This window comes from Schistocerca nitens, chromosome 6, assembly GCF_023898315.1.
Source record: "Schistocerca nitens isolate TAMUIC-IGC-003100 chromosome 6, iqSchNite1.1, whole genome shotgun sequence".
NCBI classification, from domain to species: domain Eukaryota; kingdom Metazoa; phylum Arthropoda; class Insecta; order Orthoptera; family Acrididae; genus Schistocerca; species Schistocerca nitens.
This window is the reverse complement of record NC_064619.1, coordinates 492,689,399-492,711,374: the sequence shown is the minus strand read 5'-3', so window position 1 is coordinate 492,711,374 and position 21,976 is coordinate 492,689,399.

The window sequence follows — 21,976 nt, the reverse complement described above, 5'->3', positions numbered from 1 at the left end:
GTTATTACTTTTTCAGCAAATTTAGTAGTTCTATTTTTAGTTTACCTACATCTTTTAAGGTTTTCTCCATTAAAAATTTACTAATTTTTCTAGAAATAATGTAGTGTTTCTATTTGAAATTATATATATCCATTCTACAGATGTATTATAGAAATCTGCCAATGATTTTAATTGTTTTCCAGCATTCAAAGCCCATCTGTGAAAATCCTTTGTGAACTGATAATGATTTTTGTAGAGCATCTTCAAATTGAGTCCATACATATTTTCAAATATTGTGGAGCTTTATGCACAGACTTCTGCCTTTTGAAATGTCTTATACGAAATATGTAGCTGTTTCTTTGAAGGAAAACATTTAAATCTGGCTTTGACCGCCGCAAACTTTAATTTATATTTTTTCTCCGAACTCCAAAATTCAATAACTTTATGTTTATATCCTTCATTGCCTTCTTCTGTACATCCAATAGATGAATTTAAATTAGTATTCGTAACACCCTGAATGTAATCCTCATCATCATTTCCCACTGTTTGTAGAACAACATGTGCTTTGTCTGAATTGAAAGTAGTTTAACTTTCTATATGCAGACCATCCTGAAAGGCATCTTTTGTCAGTTAGAGAACTGCAAAACAAATGTTTTCTCACTTTCACTGATAACAGTTTCAACTGTCAGGCAGGTCAGAGGCCATTGTTCATAATTTAATAATGTTCTTTGGATTTAGTGCCATTGTATTTCCTGAAGTATAGGAAACTGACTAAAAAAAGAAAAAAGAAGAATGCTCGAAGAAATACAAATTAGTAGAGATATCCTATATTTACTGTAGCAATGAATATTATGGATTGAAGACAGTACCACAATCGGCGGTGGGCTCTATTAAGGACTGTGAAATTCTACAGCACTCATGGCATGCAGACAGCTACCCACAAAGGGACAAGCAACTAGCCCTGACAGTCTCCATGGGTGTGCATATATACCCTGAATGGTGAGTGGATGGTAGCCCCAAACCCCACATCATAGAGTCATTGCAAATTAGAGGCACCTGGAAAAATCATGCATGCAAGCTGCATCTGGCAGCATGGTGACCCATTCCACAGTGAGTGATTTACGGATTCTTTTGTAAAAAAGACATTTTGAAAACCAAGATTGTTTTACATGGCTGAATTTGGCATGATTTTTTCTTTATTTTGTCCTAAGAATTTTGTAATTTTGCAGAATTAATTGATTGTAGTGAGGGTATTGTGCAAAATACCATATTACTGAAAAATCTGATTGTACTCTTTTTAGGAACATTAGTTTTAATTAAACTGTTATTTGAATCATTGTTGTTTATTTCTCATGGTTTCAGAAGTATTCTCTCAAAACCAAGTATGTCATATTATCTTTCAGAGGGCGTTTTCACCCTTAAAATTGCACCATTGCCAATATAATAAAGGTGTGCATTATTTTTTAGTACTCTACAAAGGTTCTGAGTTTAAATAAAATCGGCAGTTGACACAAAGGTATGTTTACTTGTGTGCTTCTTGACTGTTAACAATAAATGCTGGGAGATACAAATATACCACCAGGAATATGATGATCTGGTAGAGCTCATTACTGATTATAATAAGACACATTCAATAGTAGTTTTGTGACGGTGAAAGTGATATGTTTATAAACGAGTTACTGAATATCCAACATCAATATCATATTTTCTCATCTGAAAGTTTGCCTAAGTGTGTCAGGAGGCTGTCCAAAAACCCTGAAACTTAGACTGACTTGACTTTAACTTCAGCTGGAAGTTTAAGTTTTCTCTTCTCAACATCCATCAATTTATTTTGAACATCAGTTACTGACTGACTCTTGTGTGACATTCTCCAGCCGTTCCTTCTGCGGCAAGGGATGTGTTACTACTCACAGACAAAGAAGACGATTTTGAAACTGGACGGGCCAACATTTCGTCGAAAATGTCTTCATCTCGATCCATTATAGCAGGCCTAACAATATTTTACAATAAATTGCCTTTTTCATGGTGTGAACTGATTGGTCAAATATTTCAAGCTGTCAAAGAACAGACACTTAGAGCATGATATAACTGCCATGGGCCATTATTAGTATGACTATAAGGCCTTTGAAACTCATTGTGTCTGCTTCTAGTCAGCACTGCAGTGTTGGTACTGTAGTCACAAGACGTTCTCAATTTGATAACTGGCAGGAAACTTGAAAATTGACAGGAGATTTAAATATTAAAGATGGCAGTGGGCAGTAAATTTAAAAAATGAGGGTGCATATACCTGTGTGTGTGAACACACATGCTCACTACATGTACACACACACAGAAATATACCTGCATTGCGTAAAATGTCGCCAAAAATATTGTCAACAGCAACCATTTTTTACTGACTATAAAAAATCGCTTATGGATTGGTTCTCTTGTCTCAACTGTAAATTGTTTTGGCAGCTATACATCATTCACTACAGAATGTTAGAATGAGTAAATAACATAGTCTCCATAAATACTTCAAAATTAATTACAGAACAACAAAATTAAGTATGGTGGTCCTATCATTTTCTCGACATACATTTTAACAGAGCTTTCAATTAAAATTTACTATAATTTTGTCTTTTACACAAAACTGTCTTGTGACGATTTGTTTACATGTGTTGAGTTTAGTAATTTCCTTAGTCTCATGTAATTACTTAGAACATTAGTAAACTTTGATACATAAGTTGCTTATAAAGATAGAAAATGTGGTGTCACAGCCAGACACCACACGTGCTAGGTGGTAGCTTAAATCGGCCGCCGTCCTGTAGTACATGTCGGACCCGCGTGTCGCCACTGTGTGATCGCAAACCTAGCGCCACCACAAGGCAGGTCTCGAGAGACTGACTCGAACTCACCCCAGTTGTATGGACGACAGAGCTAGCGACTAGACGTACGAAGCCTTTCTCTCTCATTAGCCGAGAGACAGAATAGCCTTCAGCCAAGTTAATGGCTACGAACTAGCAAGGCGCCATTAGCCTTACAGTGATTGTAATTAGAGTCTCACTTGTGTTCACCATAGAGATGTACAAGAAGAAATTAAAGATAAGTATATGAGAAACTCCGTTCTTTTCTTCATAGCATTAATTACGTATCCTGTTCCAGTACTTCACGCCCGTCTGCGTTAGTCTCGCGTGCCTTTTTGAGCCACCTCTATCTACAAGGTGTTGGGCCAGCTGCCGACACATCACATGGCGACGAGTCTACAAAGGCTCTTGTGTTTTACTTTGCCCTAATTTCTTTGTGTCATGGCTTCGCCACAATCTCCAGATGTCCTGTCCGAATTTTATCGCTTGCAGAATCAGCAGACACAGGCGTTATTGGATGCTCTTGGACAGCTCGTCCAGGGTCAACGTGCGCTGCACACCGATGTGGCCGCCGCCGCTTCATCGCTACCGCCGCCACAACATGCTGTTGCACCTCAATTCAGACCCTTTGACGCAACCCAAGAGTCCTGGCAGGAGTGGTCCCGCCAGTTCGACTTCCACCTAGCAGCCTACAGAATTCAAGGTAATGAGCGGCAGCCGTTTTTGCTTTCTTGTGTCGGTGTGTCCACCTACCGAGTGATAGTGAAGTTGTTTCCCCGGCGCGACGTAGCAACTCTGTCCTACGAAGAACTTTTGTCTGCTTTAGATGCCTATTTCAAGGAAACAGTAAATGTCGTTGCAAAAAGGTATACGTTCTTTCGTACAAAACGTACGGCCGATCAGACTAATAGGGAGTGGGTTGCGACATTGCAAGGACTTACTAGGGAGTGTGCATTTGAATGCGAATGTGGACTTCCTTATTCAGATACTATGGTGCGTGATGCAATAGCACAGAACGTTTCTGATGTTCGCATACGGGAACAGATTTTGAAACTAGTTAATCCCTCCCTTCAACAAGTGATATACATATTGGATAGGCAAGACTCACTTGACTTTGCTCAGGAATCATTTGCAACTTCGCCGGCAGTGTGTCACATTAACCGGCCCGCCGGGCCCGCTGCACGGGACGCTAGGCGGCCCTCGCGCCCGTCAGCGCAGCGGCAGCCTAGCTCGCAAACACGTGCGCCGCGTAAGCAAGCTAATGCAGTGAAATCATGCCCGCGGTGTGGAACTAGACATTCGCGTGACAATTGCCCGTCACGCCAAGCTATTTGCTTTTACTGTCATAAGAAAGGACATGTCCAAAGTGTTTGCCAGAAAAAGCTCAGATCAGACACTCACACCAATTCCAGGCCCTTTGCTTTGCGCCGGAATCGAACCAAGGAAACTCAGGCTCGTGAACCTTCGCCCATGGATATTCATGTAGTTCATTCCACCCCGTCCGGTGACAGTGTTCATTCCACAAAAAGTGTGCGTCGACGTCGACGGAAGTCCCGTCACGTCGCACGTGATTCTGTCCCAGTGTCTGTTCCAGTTGCACAACACAGTCGCTTTTGTCGTCAGCAGGACAATAAACTTTTTGTAGACTTAGACTTTGCAGACAAAGTGATACCATTCCAGCTCGATACCGGAGCTGCAGTTTCATTGCTCAATCACGACACGTACAACCAACTGGGCAAACCTCCGTTGCGTGCCGCAAATGTTCAGCTCAATAGTTACTCAGGCCAGAAAATACCAGTGTTAGGACAGTGCAGCCTTCTTGCAACATACAAGGGACAAACAAAACTTGTGTCATTTTACGTTCTTCGTTCTTCTACTGCAGTGAACTTGTTTGGTTTAGATTTATTTCAGTTGTTTAATTTGTCTATAGTAAATCAGGTCCTCTCAGTGATTCAGACTGTGCCTTCCGCCAGTGTTTCTAGTCTATGTGAGGAATTTGCAGACATTTTTGCACCGGGCCTTGGTTGCGCTAAGAACTATGCAGCACATTTGGAACTGAAAGCAAACGCGCAACCGAAGTTTTTCAGAGCGCGCACTGTTCCCCACGCATTGCGTGATGAGGTCGCAAGAACATTACACGATTTAGAATCTCAAGGTGTAATTGAACGTGTGCAGGCTTCTCTCTGGGCCTCACCCTTAGTAATTTTGCCAAAACCTTCCGGAAAATTGAGACTTTGTGTGGACTTCAAGGCAACTGTGAATCCACAACTTGTGACTGCTACTTTTCCTTTGCCCCGCCCGGAAGATCTTTTTGACAAACTGTGCCCGGGAAAATATTTTTCAAAGTTGGACCTAGCAGATGCGTACTTGCAGATACCGGTGGACGAAGAATCCCAGCGCGTCTTGGTGGTAAACACGCATCTTGGTTTGTATCGCTTCAAAAGACTGCCATTCGGGTGTGCGTCCGTCCCTCATTGTTTCAGCAATATTTACAAACTGTTTGTGCGTCGGTCCCTACTGCTGCGAACTATCTGGACGATATTGTGATCTCCGGAAAGACAGAAGCCGAACATTTGCAAAATCTCCGAACATTATTTCAGGTCTTGCGCCAAAATGGTCTTCGCTTGAGGAAGGACAAATGTGTGTTTTTTGCTCGGGACTTACCCTACCTGGGCCATGTCCTTAATGCCCAAGGAATACATCCGAGTCCCGAGCACCTCCGTGCCATACAGGAGTTGCCGTCACCGCAGAACTTGAAACAGCTACAGAGTGTGCTGGGTAAAATAAATTATTATCATACATTTCTGCGCAATGCTTCTTCCATTTCAGCTCCGCTTCATCGCTTACGCCGTAAAGGTGTTCCGTTCGTCTGGACGACGGAATGCGAACGCGCCTTTCGCCAGTTGAAATCGGCGTTACTTTCTCATACTTGCCTTACGCCATTCGATCCCCGAAAACCCCTTTTGTTGATGGTAGATGCATCGGATTTCGGGATCGGTGCTGTGCTTGCGCACAAAGATGGATCTCATGATCGCCCTATTGCCTTTGCGTCAAAATTGCTCTCATCTGCGCAAAGAAATTATTCCCAGATAGAGAAAGAAGCTTTGGCTCTCGTATTTGGTTTTACAAAGTTTCATGATTTCTTGTACGGTCGTCACTTTACCATCATCACCGATCACAAACCTTTGACATCGCTTTTTCATCCGAACAAGCCTGTACCTCCACGTACAGCGCAGAAATTCATTCGCTGGTCTCTTTTCCTCTCGCAGTACCGCTACGATATCTTGTATCGGTCCACTGCTACGCACGGAAACGCTGATGCGTTGTCCCGTTTGCCTGTTGCTGAGGATAAAGCATTTGATTCTTCCGAACTTGCTTGCATGTTCATTGATGCGGAAACCGATGACGTGGTCGTATCGTTTCCGATTGATTTTCGTCGTGTCGCTACAGCCACAGCTGCTGACCCTGTCCTTGCTCCCGTTTTGCGTTTTGTTGCTACGCAATGGCCCTTGTCCAAGTCACGGATCGAGGATCCGCTGGTTCGCCGATTTTTTGCTCACAAGGAGAGACTTTTTGTACGACGTGGTGTTTTGTTGTTGCGTTCTGATAATGATCAGTCCCGAGTCGTGGTCCCACGTTCGTTACAGTCCTCTGTCTTACGGCTTCTTCACCACGGACATTGGGGTATAGTGCGTACGAAACAACTTGCTCGTCAGCACTGTACTTGGTTCGGAATCGATGCTGCGATTACGAATATGTGCTCCTCTTGCGTGGCGTGTGCCGAACATCAATCCGCACCGCCGCGGAAATTCTTTGCATGGCCGAAAGCCACTTCCCCTTGGCAACGCTTGCACATCGATTTTGCTGGTCCATTCTAGAATGCTCGTTGGTTGGTTGTGGTCGATGCTTTCAGTAATTTTCCTTTTGTTGTCCGGATATCTTCCACGACGTCTTCTGCCACAATCCAAGCCTTGTCTGCTATCTTTTGCATTGAAGGTCTTCCGCAGACTATTGTTTCCGACAATGGCCCACAATTCATGTCCGCAGAATTTCAGTCCTTCTGCAAGGCCAAATGTATTCAACATCTGACGTCCGCGCCGTTTTCGCCTCAGTCAAACGGTGCCGCGGAACGATTGGTCCGGACTTTCAAGTCACAGATGTTGAAATTGAAAGAGTCGCATTCTCGGGAGGGCGCATTATTGCTCTTTTTGTCCTCGTATCGCTCTCAGCCCCGCGATGGTCACTCGCCGGCTGAGTTGCTCCATGGTCGTTCTCATCGAACCTTGATGTCTTTGCTGCATCCGCCTCATCAGGTTCCAGTGCAGCGGCAGACTACTGCTTTTGCTCCTGGCGACGTTGTTTTCTATCGCACCTATCGCGGTTCACGGCGTTGGCTCGCAGGGCGCATTCTTCGCTGCCTCGGCCGCGCGATGTATTTGGTTTTGGGGGCCTCTGGTGAGGTGCGTCGGCATCTCAATCAGCTGCGCCTCTGTCGTCGCCCGGGTTCTGCCGCTCCCCGTCTGCTTTCAGCGACGGAGCCGTCGGGTCAGCGCCCTGGGGACCCATCTACTGGCTCGCCTCATCCCCAGGTGTTACCGACACTGCCTTCCATTTTGCCTCATGGCGTCGCGCCGCCGCCGCAGCCGCCGCAGCCGCCTCCGGCGCCGCCCGCAGTGGACGCTTCGCTGCAGCCTCCACGCGCCTCCCTGGGTCACGCGCCGCCGATCGCTTCCCGTGACCAGCTGTCCTCCGCCATGGAACTCTTGCCCGCTCCGGACCAGATGTCGTCATCGCGCGTCGGATTCTCCGACCGCATGGAGGTCGACCCTTCGGCCCCTCCTGTCTCTTTACGGGCGCATACACCGCATGTTGACGTGCACCCTGGACTAGGTTTTCAGGCGTTTCCTAGCTCCCCTCGGACCGAATGGCCGGGTGCGGGTGGCACAGCCTCGCCTGTTGTTAGGCTCCCCACCTTATCGCATACGTCAACATGGGGTCCTCCCCACGGCGGGCGGAAGCCTTATCTCACGACCGTTCGCCGATTTGCGGGGGAGGAATGTGGTGTCACAGCCAGACACCACACGTGCTAGGTGGTAGCTTAAATCGGCCGCGGTCCTGTAGTACATGTCGGACCCGCGTGTCGCCACTGTGTGATCGCAAACCTAGCGCCACCACAAGGCAGGTCTCGAGAGACTGACTCGAACTCACCCCAGTTGTACGGACGACAGAGCTAGCGACTAGACGTACGAAGCCTTTCTCTCTCGTTAGCCGAGAGACAGAATAGCCTTCAGCTAGCGTTCTCGCTTCCCACGCCCGGGTTCCCGGGTTCGATTCCCGGCGGGGTCAGGGATATTCTCTGCCTCGTGATGGCTGGGTGTTGTGTGATGTCCTTAGGTTAGTTAGGTTTAAGTAGTTCTAAGTTCTAGGGGACTGATGACCAGAGATGTTAAGTCCCATAGTGCTCAGAGCCGATCCTATTTAAAGTATTTATACAGTAATTTTAAAAAACTTACATTTTGTGTCATTTAAGTCAAAAATATATAAAACATAACTCTTATTAAGTCTTTCACTCTACTCTTCTACAGTTAAACCTGTCAAAGCGAGTAGCACTTTATCAGCTATCGAAAACGCATTTCAAGCTGATGAATTTGTAAAAATTCAGTATGTGAGAGCCAGGGGGTGTACAAAAACCGAAATAAAATTGGCACTTGGTCTATGAGACAAAAAAGTTAGTGTATTTCTCTCAATGAAAGAACAGAACCTTAATATGCTGCCAGACACTCCACTACCACAGACTGTCATCAGTTTTACTGCCCTTTGTACTCACTGGAGATGAGGCATACGCATTGTTGAGTCTTTTGTCAAACCTCACAGCTGACAGGTTTTAGATCGAGTAAAAGAATATTTTAATGAAGACGTTTCCAGAAAATGAGGAATATTTGAATCTCTTTACAGAATAATGAGCGCTATATAGGAAATATTTTGGAAGCCAATAGAAACTTCACCACAATTTGCTGAGGCTATTGTCAATCGTATGAGTTCTACATAATGTGGATCTCTGAGTGTCGATGAGCAAGTGATGGCAGAAATCGAATTTTCTTAGCAAGACACTCAAAAAGCAGGACGAAATTTTAACATGGTCTCAGATCAACCCGTCCAAATAAGAAGCGCTCTGACAAACTCCCTCTCACAAAATAAATTATAATTTTCATGTTACGTGTTTGTCAGCTGTCCTACTTGTAACTTTAATATCATCTCTCGTTTTCAGACAATAAGAGAGGAAATTTATTCTGTACTTTCTCGTAGTCTGTAATTCTACTGCTACCGCATCCCTTAATTTGTCCAGAATGAATCTGTTGTGATGATTATTGTCTCTCTGGCCCTATGAAGTAAATTGAATAAAAGCGGCTGCCATCAAGGTGTCCATTGTTGCCATTTTATTAACATTACAAGAGAAAGACAAGGGCCAGCAAGAATACCAAGCGAAGCTGACGCTGCTGTCCTCAGCAATAGACTGATGTTGCTGGTATGCCCAGACATCAGGCTATGAAAGTTGTTCTTACGTTTTGATTAACAAGTACCTTGTAAATGACGACACAAAATTCAGGCTATACTTTAGATTAAATGTCAGTCAGTTTGCACATGTTTTACTACCTATAGAAAGTGATATACGGAAAAACGTCATGTGACCAGTTCAAGAAACTCATCAATGGAGCTGAAAGATCACAGTGATGTTAAGCTAGCGTAACTTTCTTCTCTTATGTAAATTTGTGTTGATGTGATCAGAATTACCTTCAACTGCATGGAAGTTGTATGTTCATTTGAAATTTTTGGTGGAGCTTGCATCTCTCTCATCTCAGGCTTTTCCAGATTAAGTGGTATGGATACAATTTCTCTGTTACCTCTGGAATATGTCACAATGTTGTAAGCAAATCTGTCGATCATTCTATCCAAGTGAGAGAGAAAAATATTGGAGACGGACAGGGAACACAATATTTCTTGTAGTAGCTTCTTATATGTTAATAAGCCATATTTATCATTCGCAAATGCAAAGTAGTGGAAACAATCGGCAGATTTAAGCAGTCTGTTTAATATCAACTAATTTACTTAAGGTATTTCCCGTTGAGTTGTCTCCAGGATAGCCAAGCGATCATACCAAACCCATATAATTGGTTTCGCTAAGGCATTTTGTCCTATTCCAAGCTTTTTTTCTCTTTTATTTCTCCATATGAGTCCTGAATGTTTCTTCCTCTATTCTTGCATATTACACTAAGAGATATGAAATTTAAGTTTATTCAGAATAAAACTACACTATTTCAATAACACGTTTTTGAGGTTCTTGGTAACATGAGAATATTATGCATCTCCAGAATTTTCCTTCGAATTTATACAGGGTGAATCAGTAGAATTGTGGAAGGAGTACTGTGCACTCTAGTCTATAAACTTCCCTAATTTACTTGCAAGTTCATTCAGCAGCGAAACTTCTGGAACAAGCAAAGGAATTTTCGACCAAATGGAAGTATCTTATCTATGCAGGTGTTATAAATGGCAAGAATGAGTTAGCCACCTTAGTCTGGTTCCCTTCACTACAAACACTACAATCATAGAGATTGGATCATATGGAAAAGAAGTTCACAGTGGAATCAAACCAAAAAATCAGAAATATTTAACTTACTTAGTCGAATGACATTTTATTCATCTCCAATTAATATTCAGGATCGTGATATTGTGTCAGTATACGTTGTAGTAGGGGATTAAGCATTCTGTCTTGTCAGACACATGACGAAAGCATACTCAAAAAGCAAAGCATGCCAAATTTTACAAAAGAGAATTTTCTGTTACAGACTGTTGGGTCATAAGAGTCTCAGAAAACAGTTTTGTACTTCTGGCCGATTTTTAGAGTGTTGTACCAACCAAAGTGCCGTTAAACTGGCTATATGCCACAAACTAGTTATTACAGCACATTGTTTGCATTAACTGTTGACTCCAGCGCGTTGTGAAAGAGATGATTGTTTGCATTAACTGTTGACTCCAGCGCGTTATGAAAGAGATGCATTATGTTTTCACTGTAGTTTTACCTACAGCTACAAATTTGTAGTGTGACAAGAGACGTTCTATGTAACTGCCTACCTGGTTGTCATTATCCAATTTTCGACTTGTGAGAACTTTTTGTTTATTGAATTCAGGGAAAGATATTATGTGAACGAAATCTCAAGAATAAATCGTTTTTCTCTGCTCCAGACGTGATCTCTGTCAGAAATCTCCAATAAATAAGTTAAACATCACACTTCATGTGTCACTAGCACATCAAGAGCAATGCGATTTCATTATGAGTAACAATGGCTAGGTTTATACAAGTAATTAACCTTTATCACATTTTATGATCGCCCTACTTAATTCTAACACGAAAATGTTACTCAGAGTTAAATCACTTATTTTATACAATTCTAGTGGTACACAGGAAAAGCAGAATTGCGATATACAAAGCATTACTTCTGTGTGGCAATGATTGTACTGAAAATAGTGAAAGACATTTCTTTTGTATGGTAAGAACAATTCCTGAACATGTACATCATTTGGACTTGTTTGCTGATCATGATCTTCCAATTAAAATAACAAAACTTACGAAAATACATTGCCAGAAAAAAATAGCGCCAGTTAGTACTGGTGCCAGGCATGGAAAGGTAAGAGCCATGAGCAGCACCAACAGCATGTGGGACATTTGGATGTGACAGAGACCTGATGCTGGACCATATGAGGACATAAGGGTAGGCATATTTGTCACAGTTTCAGTCAACTACATCTAACTACTACTAGAGAGGATTGTTGTATTGCGCACCAGCCATATTGTAACACTTCACGTCTGTGCCTGCCATCTGAGAACAAGTAATGGTCTTCATGCAACAATTCTGAGTCATCCAGTACTAATGGTCTGACAAGGGGAAGGTCTCAGACATGGCCAACCAATTCGTCTCAAATTTTGCAGGTTGCTTATGTACAACTTAAAACGAAGGACTCTAAGATATCTTGGCTCAACGCCCTCCCATTTTTGAGAAAATCTGCCCTAAAGATTATGACGAGCAATCGACTCAAAATTGGCGGAATCGATAGAAAATTGTAAATGGAGCATTTTTAATCATCAGGTATGAGGTCCACAAAAGCATACTTTCCAGAAATTGAGGAAAGAAACTTTTACAACTGTCGCTTATCTACCCATATGGTAAACGCTTTTTTGCAGATAGCGCCGATAGCGCAACGGCCAAGGTTACTGGCTGGAAAGTGGAGAATACCGGTTCGAGTCTTTACGAAACCTTGCGGAAGTTATTCTCGTTTGTATTTTTCCATATCTCAATTTATAGGAATAGGAGGGTTAAAAAGGTAAGTAAATCAATAAGAAATGATAAAAAGATGGACACATAAATTTATCAAACCTCTTGGGATAGTAAACAACTAAAATGTTACTTCTGGTCACTTTACAGTGGCTCTTCCAGTCACTTTTACGTGTCCTTACTTTTCTTTGAACAACTAGAAGGATGGTACTTATAAATATTCGAAACAAATATACTCGCAGCACAGGGGCGACTCCTGTATAGGTTTGCAGGTTTGCGCTACCCCCAAGGAATAATTTCGTTCAACTGTGTTTGCCTTCTGAACTTCTATACTAGTGGAGAAGTAGCGCGCTGTTTATCTCTACTGAAATGCCTGGGCTCCAAACGCCGAACGCAGTGGAGTTGGACAGAATGTGCCGACGGCGACAGAGGGTTGCACCACCACCACCTAGAGACAGGTGGTGGTTGCACTGTGGCTGCAAACGCGGGCTTGGTGTCTCAGAGGGGGTGTGGGGTGCAGGGGCAACGCTTGGCAACACTGTGATCGTATGCAGGCCTTGTGTGTATAAACACCTCACCCAGGCCACCCTGCCAGCCGCAGGAAGAGGGCCCGAACTCTTCCGAAGGGAAAAGGAACTATTGGATCTTCGAACAAAGCGGGATTCTCGCGCCACCTTACCAGTTCAGGTGTAGCTGTGAGCGAAATAACTATTTCCTGTACGTTGTGTTAGTTATTTTAGCGTGTGCTACAGTGAATTTTTGAGGCTCAAGTGAAAAGTGAATACGTGAAATAATGAATCAGGTAATTTCATTGCTCACTGAACCCTTCAGTTCACGGAATTTTGAAGAAAAATTACAAATCAAGAGGCTAGGTAGGCCGTCTCCTGCTTTAACAATTTCGCAGACCATTAAAACGAAAAGTCGCCAATTCAACAGGAAATTTAACTCTGAATCACACAACCAGCATGAATGATTGTGTGATTATGACATGAAAAATGCCTTATTTTGATTTCCTTGTTTATTATTTGGAGGAGATCTTTCATGGTCTAAACACGGAGTCTGTGACATTCAACACCTCCATGACGAAATTAGAAAACACGAACTTTCTTCAGTCCATGTAAATAACGTTTTGAATATGGCACGTCTAGGCAATGTAAATATAGCTACCCAATTAGAAAGTGGGTAAGGAGGTCCGTGGCATTACACAACCAAAAAGTTACCGATAATAGGTACATATTGAATCTAATTATTAACTGTATTCGTTTCTGTGGTGCGTTGGGACTTGCCCTTAGAGGACACAATGAGACTGAATCATCTTCCAATCCTGGTGTTTTTCGTACTTTGATTAATTTTAGGGCAGAATTAGGCTCTGTATTAAAATCGCGTTTAGAGAAAGCTACAGTTCTCAAAGGAACCTCAAAAACCATCCAGAATGAACTCCTCCAGTGCATTCTTCAAGTCTGCCAAGAGGAAATTAGAAAGGAAATTAAGGGTGCTGAGTTTTTGGCCGCAATAGCTGACGAAAGCAGTGACGTAGCCTGTGTATTCCAGATGGCTATGGTATATATGTACATCATTAACGGAAAACCAGTTGAAAGATTTTGAGACTTCATAGCACCAGAAAAACATGATGCCCAGTCTTTGACATCGTCCACCATCGAACAGATAAATAATCATTTGGGGAATTGTCCACATAAGCTAATAGTGCAAACATATGATGGTCCTGCAGTCGTGAGTGGTTCATCACGTGGGGTGCAGGGCTCTTGTTAAGGAAAAGTTTCCCTATGCTTCATACATTCATTGTTATGCCCACAAGTTGAATCTCATTATGCTTAAAGCTGTTTCCATTAATAAAAATGTGCGAATATTCTTCACTAAACTTCAGGGATTTTCAGCATCTCCTCAAAGAACAGCAGTTCTAGACGCAATAGTACGAAAACGACTGCCACGTTCAGTGCCTACTCGTTGGAATTTTCAGTCAAGGAACGTCAATACCGTTTTCGAATATAGGGAAGATATTATCACGTGCATGAATAATATGAGCCAGGAGGAAAAGCTGTGTAATGAGAACATGATCTTGCAAGCCTGTGGCTTAGTAACAATTTTGAAGGATGAAAAGTTCATTTTCTGGCTTTCATTTTTTCATAAAATCATGATCCATATGGATATTTTGTATAACCAGCTACAAAAAAGGGATATTGACCCAACTTACGCACAAAATTAGCTTACAGCTTTTGAGCGTGAAGCAATCGATCATTAGGGAAGGAGTGAGTGAAAATTCAACGGGTTTACACGAGTAACATAAAAGAGGGAGAACTGAAGATGGCGCAGCGATGTGTAGTCTACTGTGGGAGGCAAAAGAAGTATGTGATGTCATACGTTACGAGGCAAAAGAGAGATTATAGTTCACTGGACACCTAGTTGCAGCCTCTCTCTTTCTACCAGAGAAATTCGCTACTTACTCTTCCAGTTTTCCAGAAACTTCTTCCAGAGCTGCTATTGAATGCTACTCTTTTTTGGAAGCAAGGAAACTTCGAACAGAACTCTCTGTTATTTATAGAAGAGAGGAGTTCAAAAGCATATGTGGAGCTTTGAGCTTTCTGGATTACACAACAGAAAATAATCTTTGTGATATACTGAACGAATCTGTGAAGCTCCTGAAAGCGATAACTACAATGACCACATCATAAGCAGAACGTTGTTTTTCTTCGCTGAAACGCATCAAAACCTATGGACCAAGAAAGACTATCAGCACTCGCGATACTCACTATTGAACGAGACCTCGTTTTAGGAATTGCAGACTGTAATCAAAGAGTGACTGAAAGATTTGCAAATTTGAAGGAAAGAAGAGTAGAGTTCCAAATTCAGAGATGAAATCGAGCGGCGTTAACATCAGTCCTGCTGAAAAATGTTAGTAAGGCATGCCTACCACTTTTTGAGTACATAGAGCTGCAGTTGATTTTAATTCCTTTTATTCTGCAAAAGTAATATCTTTTTCTGTGTACACCATTTGGTTTTATTATGAGAGGTGCGGGAGTTACACGAGCGAGTGGTCTGTTTATATCAGGCATTACAAAAACATGAGCAGTGTACTGATTTTCTCTCTTTTGTTGATGTTTCCCTTCATGAGCAAAGTGCACCACCATCTTCTTTGGTCACGAGCCGCCACTGTCGCGGCACCAAGAAAATCTAACGAATGCACTGAAAGGTGGCTACACTGAGCCACAGCGCCAGAGATCGCGCTAGAGAGTATTGTTCCGCCGCCTCCAGTGGCAGTGATTATTGAGAACTCGTAGTGGGCAGTGCTTAGATGGCAGACTAGAACACTCAAGTAGAAGGAAGATTGTCTACACACACACTTTGTTAAATCACTAAGCAGTATATACTTTTTTTTTTGGAGAGAGGAAGTAATTGCATATCTTGGCTCACTGACAGTTGTTCAGCAACTGTACATTTTGATCTGGCTTGGCAAACATTGGTCTTGACATGATGACTATGACGTTGACTAACTATTATTGACTGTTATACATTGCTGCCACTACCACTTGATACACATGATGAACATAAAATTTTGACAGAATTGCATTTACACAGTTAACACTATTCAACTACACAGTAGCACTAAATGTGGATGAAAGATGAGTGAGTGTGTTTTGTGTGTTTTCCTTTTATAATCCCAGAGAAGTGATCCCAACCTATCTCCTAAATATTATTTTACTTGTTTGTTGTGGCTTGCACTGACACCCATAAATATTATAGGTTTTCTGGTATTTGTGTATTGTAATAGTTAATAGGACAATTATCTGATATCATTTGTGTGTTTGTTATGATTTGTATGTTTAGTGTAAAAGCATTGTATGTGTATTCAAACTATTGTTCATGCCTGAACTGTCTAATTAGTGATGGTGCTGCACTTTTCAACATGATGTGTGACATTTAGTCATGTTTAATTTCTGCTGATGAACAGCGTGATTAGTGAAAGTGAATACTATGGACCGCGGTCTGCACCTGTTCAACATTGCTGGTGCCACTAATGGAACTGCTTATACTGAAATGGTGTTACTTGTTGATGTCTGCACCTGCTCAACATTGCTGGGTGCCACTGATGGACTGCTTCTACTGAAAAGATGTCACCTGTTGATGTCTGCACCTGCTCAACATTGCTGGGTGCCACTGATGGACTGCTTCTACTGAAAAGATGTCACCTGTTGGTGTCTGCACCTGCTCAACATTGCTGGGTGCCACTGATGGACTGCTTCTACTGAGAAGATGTCACCTGTTGGTGTCTGCACCTGCTCAACATTGCTGGGTGCCACTGATGGACTGCTTCTACCGAAATGGTGTTACTTGTTGATGTCTGCACCTGCTCAACATTGCTGGGTGCCACTGATGGACTGCTTCTACTGAAAAGATGTCACCTGTTGATATTTGCACCTGTTGACCATTGCTGGGTGCCACTGATGGACTGCTTCTACTGAAATGGTGTTACTTGTTGCTGTCTGCACCTGCTCAACATTGCTGGGTGCCACTGATGGACTGCTTCTACTGAAAAGATGTCACCTGTTGATATTTGCACCTGTTGACCATTGCTGGGTGCCACTGATGGACTGCTTCTACTGAAATGGTGTTACTTGTTGCTGTCTGCACCTGCTCAACATTGCTGGGTGCCACTGATGGACTGCTTCTACTGAAATGGTGTTACTTGTTGCTGTCTGCACCTGCTCAACATTGCTGGTGCCACTAATGGAACTGCTTATACTGAAATGGTGTTACTTGTTGGTGTCTGCACCTATTCAACATTGCTGGGTGCCACTGCACTGATGGACTGCTTCTACTGAAAAGATGTCACCTGTTGCTGTGTGCACCTGCTCAACATTGCTGGTGCCACTAATGGAACTGCTTATACTGAAATGGTGTTACTTGTTGGTGTCTGCACCTATTCAACATTACTGTGTGCCACTGATGGACTGTTTCTACTGAAAAAATGTCACTTGTTGGTACTTGCACCTGTTGACCATTGCTGGGTGCTATTGCTGGAACTGTCAACTGCTTATTCTTGAGCTATGGAAAGCGTTTATGTGAATATTTGTATAAACTCATTTTTTTGTGTATTACTGTTTGTGAAAAGTTATGAGACTCTTACCTGCACATATTCGTCATTGCTGACGCTATTGATTGAACTGTTTAACCACATAATACTTGTGTAAACTGTTATGTAAAGTCACATGTATGAAAGAATTTGTATTGCTTACTGTATTTTATATATTAGGTTATTGAAAGGTCAGTGCAAAGCCAAAACTTTATCTAGTTATATGATATTTACGCATGAATATTATCTTTTATTTTTGTCTGTATTTTTTTGACGAATTTGGTGGTATTTTCACCACCAATGCTGGCAAAAATACCATCAAATTCTAGCCCGTGGAGGAAGGGCATATGAAAGGTGGCTACACTGAGCCACAGCGCCAGAGATCGCGCTAGAGAGTATTGTTCCGCCGCCTCCACTGGCAGTGATTATTGAGAACTCGTAGTGGGCAGTGCTTTGGGAGAACTCGTAGTAGTCAGTGCTGAGATGTCGTAGTGAGGAGTGTTTGTTGAGATGAGCTAGTAGGCAGTGCTTGCTGAGATGTGATACTGAAAAGTTCTTGTTGAGATGTGATAGTAGCGAGTCGGTGTGGAGAGATTGTAATGTCTAGAGTGCTTTTCATCAATATAAATTAAGGTAACAAACTACTTTTCTTTTCTTTCTCATTATTTCAATGTCCTGAATAATGTGTCATTACAGGTTCAGTCAACAAAGCATCTGGCTTGTGTTCTTGTATTAGAGTGTAATTCTGGTTTTCTTGAGTAATTATGGTATTTCTATTTTCTTTAATTAATTCAGTATAAATGATATTTAAAATTTCTTGTGTTGTTGAAGAAGAACCGTGCCAGATGCGTACGTTGAGTCATACTTCCACACACAGAACAGTTACACTTGTGCTTTGGTTTCGTAGGTTTTATAGTTGCTGGGGACTTAATTAATTAATTGTGTTAATGAAAATTTCCATTTCATTCTTTGTTGTTGTTCTATGCAGTCAGATTGCGCAATAATACTAGTCAGGGCCAACCGTTTACGAGACTTCGTAACCGGACAAACAGCTACAAAAAATTAAAATTAATTGCATTATATATTAATTAAGCCCCCATGCAGCACTCTTTTGACAGCTGCACTGTTCCTCCCGAAGAGTTGGTGGAAAACAAACTTGGTTTACATTTAAACATATGTTTTTTTCGAGAATTAATTTTGATGTGTACCACGCATACGATATCATTGCCTGAAAAATCGGTGCTGAAAGTTGGTTATGAATTATGCTGTGAATATTTATTGCATCCGTGCGGTTGTGCAATTGCTGCTGGGTTTCCAGAAGCACGCTGCACTTCTGAAGCTTCGAAATAAAGTTTATAACCTGGCGATAGAAATAAACATCACACTGCTCGCACACAGTTGTGCAGTTTGGCGGTATTACTTTTACCGTGCACGTCAGTTGACCCTCGTCATCTATATACATGGTGTTACGTTAAGAGTATTAGTTTGTCCACCCCAGGAATCCAATATTAGACAAAACTTGTTTTCAGCAACGTAAGCATTCTCAAGAAATGTTCTGTAAATTGCATTTGTCAATTTCCCGAATTTGGAGCAAGTAATGCAAAGATTTTACGAGACGATAAAGCGATTGACTTCTATAACCCGAGGACCAAATGTAACATTCGTTTCTTGCAAACACAGGAAAACCTATGCAACACTTTTGCTGAGGTTGTAATGGCATAATGCGCCGTGTACGAATGTGTTAGTTACTTTTTTTACTACCAACTGAAACAAGTCTTCGTTTTTCTCCCTTACGCGATAACGTGCGTCGAATGTTCACCCGATACTCACATCCTGTTTGATCGGTGTGATCACGTAATAACGATTAAACCGGTCATAAGTGACGCCGTTTGCGCGCTGAAAAGAGCTGTATATCTTCTATATTTTCTACCTCATTGTGGGAGACGTGCCGTTGACGAAATTCCTTGCCCAAGATAATGATGCAGCAAATGTAAAATCCTCGTTGGTCGTATACCGAAGGGCTGCACCTGCAGCCCACTCCCAGAGTATTCTCGTTGTTACATTCTCGTTACGACGAAGACATTCGACAAATCGGTCGTATGTCCTCTTAGTTATCGCCTGGTATTTGTGTATCTTGTACCTCCTTTAAAGGTATGATTTTCCAATTAATTGAACACCCGTAGCTGCTTACAGGCGTTGATATACGTCAACGGGGACAGATGAAAATTTGTGCCCCGACCGGGACTCGAACCCGGGATCTCCTGCTTACATGGCAGACGCTCTATCCATCTGAGCCACCGAGGACACAGAGGACAGTGCGACTGCAGGGATTTATCTCTGGCACGCCTCCCGCGAAACCCACGTACTCAACGTATTGTCCCGCACTACATTCGTAGTGCCCCCGCCCATTATACTCATTACTCGCGGCGCGTTGGCGATTCCCGTAAGAGTTCGGGCACTGTTTGTGCATTCGCACAGAAGAAGAAGATGGTCAAGTGGCCGGTGAGCCTTAACTATTTTCCCACAATTGTAGGTCCTTCTTCCTTTTCAGGGCTGTTGACGCTCCATTCTTTTGCAGTGTTTATAGGTTCCAATTTGGATGATTCCTCGCTAGCGCTACAGCCTTTAATTTTACTTCAAGTGATATAGCGCCGTAGTTCAATCGTTTAGTAACCGGTTCATAATACACATCGGGAACAGATGCCTGCGACGTGGACATTCCCAGAATGTTATGACCATTTTGCGATTCACTAGTCGTGATATCTTCCACTGAATCACCCTCTGCTTCCTCTTCATGGTATAGTTCTCCAGTATCAACAATAGTCATTTCGTTCGTCAGCTCCAAAAATCACTCGACGACAGCCGCTCTTATCAATCTGGTTCAAATGGCTCTGAGCACTATGGGACTTAACATCTATGGTCATCAGTCCCCTAGAACTTAGAACTACTGAAACCTAACTAACCTAAGGACAGCACACACAACACCCAGCCATCACGAGGCAGAGAAAATCCCTGACCCCGCCGGGAATCGAACCCGGGAACCCGGGCGTGGGAAGCGAGAACGCTACCACACGACCACGAGATGCGGGCTTATCAATCTGGAACGCCGAGAAACAGAACTGCCTGCTTCCAGTAGTGCATTGATGATACATCTGCCTTGCAACACTTTTACAAACCAAAACACAGCGTCGGTAATTTCCCGCTGGCCGTCGTCTGTGACAGGCTTCCAACTAAACATTTCAACGCTGCTCGAAGGGTGTACATCCTCCATTATTCAGATTATGCAATTGAAAAATATGACACAGCAAACAATAACTAGCTACTACAGCACAAACAGAAAAGATAATTACTACAAACTACGTACAGTACAAGTCGTATGTTACTTACGGAAGATCACTGTATTCTTTCATAAAACATGTTTTATTCGGCGGATTAACGATGAAAAATCATTACATGTATCCTCGAGGTTCGCTGCAGCTTCATGACGGAAAACAACTCTTTCCGATTGACTTCTATAAGGTTCGCTGGCTATCTGTGGTCTCTCGCGAGGAATTCGCAGCACTCTTACTCGGAGTTGTTTTCATGTAACAAGACCTAAAAGTTTAATTCTTTACTAATTCACGTCGTCTGGGAAATTAGTTTGCCTATTTTATTACTATTATTATTCCGTGTTGAGTTGCGTACCTTATTAACCCTCCCGTCCCTACGAATTCTGATACAAAAAACTACAATTTAATAAAATAAAAACCGTCGAGTATACTAGAGATTCGTACCCTGGTTCTGTGCTTCCCACAAACTTACCCAGGGCATAGCGCTATCGGCGCTCTCGGCCATGTGGGTACATAAGCGGCAGTTGTAAAAGTTTCTGTCCTCGATTTGCGGAAAACTATGCGTTTGCGGACCCCATACCTGATGATGAAAAATTCTGTAATTATAAATATGCATAGATCCCGCCAATTTTGTGTGCATTGCTCTTCACAACCTTTAGCGTTGATTTTCACAAAATGGGGCGGGGGGTGTCGAGCCAAAATATCTTAGAGTCCTTCATTTCGGGTTGTACACATCGACCTGCCAAATTTGAGCCGAATCGAGTGGTCGTGTCTGAAGCCTTCCCCTTGTGAGACTACACTGACAGCAATATGCACGTATACAAATGGTGGTAGTATCGCGTACACAAGGTATAAAAGAGCACTGCGTTGGTGGAATTGTCATTTGTACTCAAGTGATTCATGTGGTAAGGTTTCCGACCTGAATATGGCCACACAACAGGAACTAACATACTTTGAATGCGGAATGGTAGTTTGGAGCTAGTCACTTGGGACGTTCCATTTTGGAAATCATTAGGTAATTTAATATTTCCAGATCCACAGTGTCATGAGTGTGCCAAGAAGACCAAATTTCAGGCAGTACCTCTCACCACCGACAACGCAGAGTTGTCATTACTAACAGATAAGAAAAAGTGCTATCAGTTGGACCCTAGATGATTGGAAAATTGTGGCTTGGTCAGACGAATTCCGATTTCAGTTAGTAAGAGCTGAAGGCAGGATTCGAGTGTTGCCCAGACAGCATGAAGCTGTGGACCTAAGATGTTAACAAGGCACTGTGCAAAGTGGTGGTGACTTCATAATGGTGTGGGCTGTGTTTACATGGGATGAACTAGGTCCTCTGGTCCAAATGAGCCGATGGATTTGTTTATCTTCGGCTACTTGGAGACTACCTTGGACTTCATGTTCCCG